Source organism: Hydra vulgaris, chromosome 03, assembly GCF_038396675.1.
Source record: "Hydra vulgaris chromosome 03, alternate assembly HydraT2T_AEP".
NCBI classification, from domain to species: Eukaryota; Metazoa; Cnidaria; class Hydrozoa; order Anthoathecata; family Hydridae; genus Hydra; species Hydra vulgaris.
Genome location: NC_088922.1, coordinates 19,922,501 through 19,928,140, shown reverse-complemented (window position 1 = coordinate 19,928,140; position 5,640 = coordinate 19,922,501). Strand labels below are relative to the sequence as shown.

General features: G+C 24.4%; 1 protein-coding gene across 2 annotated transcripts in view; it reads left to right on the top strand.

Moving 5' to 3' along the window:
• The first annotated feature begins 5,446 nt into the window (after positions 1-5,446).
• The window catches only part of LOC100206817 (transcription factor unc-3), a 57,869-nt gene continuing 57,675 nt past the window's right edge, over positions 5,447-5,640 (top strand). Inside the window, exon 1 of one of the 2 annotated variants that reach the window (XM_065792593.1) lies at positions 5,447-5,640. This exon is cut by the window's right edge and continues 155 nt beyond it. The gene's annotated coding sequence lies outside the window, so the exon portion shown is untranslated. The other variant, XM_065792592.1, reaches the window with a different exon arrangement.

Below are 5,640 nucleotides of genomic sequence, written 5' to 3'. Positions count from 1 at the left end.
TGGTGAAAAAATCAGCCCTATTCTGTTTCATAAAACAAGACAAGCTGTTAACTTTCCATATAAGTTACCAAAATTGTTTATCAATAAAAAAGAAACACTTAGAGAAAATTATCCAAAGTTTTTAGGAACTTTGCTTGATGAACATTTATCATGGAAAAACCATATAGGTCTAATAGAAACAAAAATATCCTCTGCAATATGCGTGCTGTATAAATCAAGATCTTTTCTCGATAAAAAATCACGAAAAATGCTGTACTCTTGCATTGTATATTGTAATATCGTATGGGCGCACTCACCAAAAAAAAACTACTTACAGTAGTTTATTACTAAGCTTACAAAATCATGCATGGAAAGCAATAAATTATTTTAATAAGCAATATAATGCTATCCATGTAATGAAAATAATAAAAGTTCTCGATATAGTTAAATTAAACTCTGTACGGATTTTAATATTTATGCATAAGTACAAAAATAACTTACTAACAAACATTTTTTCCGATGTTTTTTTCGTTTAAATTTTCACAGAAGTTTAATCTTCGGCCAATTACTAGGCCAAGACTATTATTCAGATTCGAAAAATTCTAAAAAGCCAAACTTTTCTATAATGACTTAAAGCCCATTATAATGCAATCAAATGGAAAATACTAGTCTAAAAGACTTAAATAACATGTCCTCGTATAAACGGCAAACAAAATTACATTTTCTCAATTCCTGTCATACATTGTTTATCAATCTTTTCCCGCGGCATTACTTTTTGTTCAAAAATCTTCCGATTGCCAGTTTGCGCGTGTTTTCACACTTACATATTAAGTGGAAACCATGTGAAAATAACAATTAAATTTTAATAGACCGATCATTATTAAAAGTTTTTGCGAGTATTTTCTATCGGTACAGACATTTTGCGCTAAACTTTAATTTTATTTATAAGAAAACAAAGCGTATGTTTATGTACCTCATCTTACCATTTTTTAAATTATATCTTGAGATAATTATACTTTCATATTGATAACATACTATCAAATTGAAATTCGCAGAAAAAATATTACAAAAGTTAGACACTCCAATTATAGTTATACTCTTGAATAAAAATTAATTATTAAAAAACTAAAAATCTATATATAAAATAATTTTTTAAACTTAAAATTTTGTAAAACACCAAAATTAAACCGAAAATAGTTTAAAGAAATTATGAAATATAAGTAATCTAACAAGTAAATAAAATAAAGAGAAAGTTCTTCTTAGAAAATGCTGCTATGAAAATTATTTTAAATTGGCTTGTAGTTGAAGGCTCTTTTAATTTAGTTGCAGAAAGGTGAGTCTTCAAGTACAGCCTGCCAATACCTAAAAAACAACAATAAAAAGTTACTACCGTCCTATCAATTTATCATACATGTTCTATTTTCATTCAATTTGTAAATTCTATTTCAAAAATCTACACACACTGACCTTGACCAGCTAACTTTAACTTAACCTTAAACCAATAGAATAACTTAACCTTAAATCAATAGAACTACTATATAGATCTACACCTTAATTTATTCAAAAAAAAATTAAAAGCATTACATTAAGAAAGGTGTCATCTTATTAATATTTTTATATTAGGTAATACTTATAAAAACTAAAAGAAATAAATTATTTTCATACTTTGAATATGCTACCTTTTTTATGAAGGTTATATGAAAATATCTTGAAATAATATAAATAAAATCCAAGTCTGAAAAATTATATTAATTAATTTGAATAAAAATAATTTCTGAAATCGAGATGTAATCAAAATGCAAAAGGATTTTTTAAAATAAAATGAAGCCAAAAAATTTGTTGCTTGTACATTCTTTTTGATATTTGCCAGCACATATTTTCTAATAAAAAGCCATAAAATTGAGCAGCTTTGCAAGTCACTAAATCTGTGATACCTATTTTGAAATTCACAATACTTACTTGGATCATGGCTTTACTTAAATAACCTTAACACAAACATCAAAGTTTTAATAATAAAACCTTGTATCAGATTACTATAACCTCATACAAAGTAAATCTGATACCTTGTATCAGATGTTTGTCAACTTTGAAAAACAAACTACAATTTGTTTTTGAACATGCAACATATAAATGGATACTAATGAATATAAATGAGAGAAATTTAATAATGTAAATAATTAATATAAAACATTTATATCTGTAAAAATAGAAAATTTGTGAACACTTCAGTTTATTACTTATATAAAGTAACATATTCAAATAGTCGTTTGAATATACTAATTATAATTCCGAAAATACTTTTTTGTAGCTGTTTATACATTTTATTCACTGTAGTACCAGTCTTTACATTCAAGGAAGTCTTTCGATAAAACTGTTTTAATTTATAATAAACTTCAATAATAAAACTGTTTTAATCAATAATAAACTTTAATAATAAAAATGTTTATCAATTTAATAATAACTTAATAATAAGTTAATAATATGTAGCCAAGTAAAGAATTATCCTTCATAAAAATATTTAATGAACTTACAATACAAGTATGCAAACAAGTGCGGAATAAAATCCAGACAATATTAAAATTTAATAAACATAACTTTGAAATTCATGAATACGTAATTAAAAAACAGTTAAAAAAATACAAAACATAAATATAAAAGTAAAAATTATAATTAATATAAAAATTATGAAGATCTAATTATAAAAAGATAAAACTTGGAACTTCACACACTTTCAAGCATTTGTTTTTTCTCACAAAGCCTGCCTACCTCAGCCAAATAAAATAAAAAAGAATATTTAGTGTGTTTAAGTATCCTATTAAAACAATAATGTAGAATAAATATAAGCTTACTTCATAAAATGATCTAATTGAATTTTTTGGTGGACAACACTGATGTGTAACCAGTTACACGTTGCAAGTTAAGATATTTATAAACATTTTTTACATACTGTTTTATATATACTATTTATACCTACTAAAAAATATCATTTTTACAAAATATATTTTATCAACTATAAAATTAAAAAATTTTTTTTTAAATGTCAAGTGACAAATAAATAAAAACTTTTATAACATTTACATTTTAACATACAAGGTAAAGTCTTAAAAAATTGTTTTTTTTTTTAAATCAAATAATAAAAAAAAATTTTTTTAAATGGCTGCCAATTTTCTGAAAATTAGTCAAAAAGTCACATAGAAACATTATAGATAAACTCATACTTATCTTTTACTTTATTTATAAAAAAGTTCCGCAAATGGTCCTTAGTGTGTTAGATCCATATTTAGTTAGAGATTTTAAAGTTAATTCATTATTTTAGGTTTTAAGACTTTTTGAAAATCAAAAATGTCTATTTTTTCAAGAAAAAATAAGATATCTCAAGATATATTTATTAAATTTCAAAATCTCTAGCTAAAAAGAAAGATATTAATGGAAGTGTCAATTTCAAATGTAAAACTGTGTGTATAGAAGAGGTTGTATAGTGGTTTATCGAGCATCTTTTTGTAGACTTATTTATTATGATTAAAATAATACGAAGAATGAGTAAAAATACATATATTCTTTCATGAACGAAATAGGTACGAGAGTAAAAATTTCAAATTGCTTAAATATTCTATTGTTATATATTATTAGAATAATTCGATTTTGATAACTTTTTCACCTTTAAAATACTGTATTGATCTTCATTCCTTCAAAAGTTATGAAGGTTTAAGTACCGATTCTTCGATTTTTCGAAACTGTGGTCGCAATTAAGTTCTTTTTAACTTAAATAGTTATAACTTTGTTAATTCTTATCGAAATACAAATATTTTGATATCAAAAGATAGGTGGGGGGTATATCCCTTGAAAAAAAAAAGATAAAATAACACAGCTACTGTTTCTTAAAGTCCCCAAAAAAAGTTTTTTTCTGTATAAAAAAGGTTCTATAAATTAATACCGGACAACCACCAAATATGGAAGGTTTAAAACTCATGGTAAATGTGTTAATGATGTTAACACACCCCAATATCAAAAAAATTCTGATTGGTTAATTAAAGTAAAACAACAAAGAAGTAAAAAACATATCTTACTATCTAATAATTTCATTTGAAAATTTTAATAAATAGGAAACAATAATAAAAACCTTTATCTCTATCGTTATTTTTGATAATTTAATGAAAATTTTATTTAACCCAAATCAAATATATTCAAATATAATTAACCCCTCTGTCTCCCGCGACCATTTCGGGCGAATGAAAATCAGGTACCAAAAGTGCGACAAAAAATAGACAACCTGCTACAAAATATTTTTCAACGAAATTTGGCAGGTGCATAGATAAATGAAAGACTTAAAAAAAGAACATATCTTCGACATTAATTTCATGCCCAAAGTACAACAAAGTTTTAGACATCAAAAAACTCAATAATAAACCCATATAGAAAAATAATAAATCCAACAGTAATAAAGTTTAACTATTCCAGTTTCTAAAAAATAATCTATGTTGATATCAAATTCCAAAAATGTTTTCCAACTAAACACGTCTTCACGTCTTCACTACGCTAACTAAAAAAATATATATAAAAAACGTGACAGTTTTTTAGCACAAAATTAGGTTCCTAAACAAAAAATATAACTTATGTTTCAACATATTAACACATTAAAACATTCAACTTTTAACCAATTAAGTCATGAACCTTGGTTGCTTAACTGCACATTTTAGTGTAGACTGAACCAAACATAAAAATATTCTAGTATACACGACATTTAGTTTTAATAGTCGCGCGAACAATTCGCGCTGAAAGACTTGTGGTCAAAAATTAACGCCGTCCCGGTCTTATTTTTCTTCTCTTTTTTCTCTTTGTTTTTTTTTTGTATTTTTTATTTTGCAGCAATAGTTTCTTATTTAAAAACTTTAGTGTATTACAAATACACATTTTGTAATTGTTTATTTTTTGTTGCTGTTTTTTTTGTTTTTTTGTATTTCTTTTTTTTATGCTGTTTTATGTTATTTTTAATGTTCTATTTTTGGTTATGTTTTTATAAACTTTGTTACTTAAATATATATATATATATATATATATATATATGTATATATATAGCCCCTTCTTTTGTTTCTGTTTATGTTGTATATTGTATATTATTTAAAACGAGAAGCTTAGGCTTTTATTTTTCAATATAATTGTATGAAGCTCTTTGTTAAAATTTATATAATCAGAGGAAAAATTATATATATTAATATTAAGGAAACTTAATATGTCAATAATGTAAACGTTTAATTTTTCTTTTTAATTTAGTTTTACCTTCGGTTATGCCTTTGTTTAATTAAGTATAATTAATTTATCTAAAGTTTTTTTGTTTAAACACTTCATTTAAAAAACATTAGTAATAAAAATAAATTGCTTTAGGTAAAAATATTAATGCATAAGTAAGACTCGCACACACACAAAAATTAGTATGGTGATGAGAAAGAAAAAAAATAATTAATAAAAAGCGTTAAGCGTCAAGACGCAAGCGTCAAATTGTAATTTGCATTTGTAATTTCAAACGAGCTTCTTTACTAGTATTGAAGGTTTACTTTCATTAAAGTATTAACAGTTAACTTGTATTAAAACAAAAGCATTGCGACGTGGAAATTTTGCTTTGGAATGTAATGTTCAAGGAAGCGTAAAGTGTCCAAAGAAAAA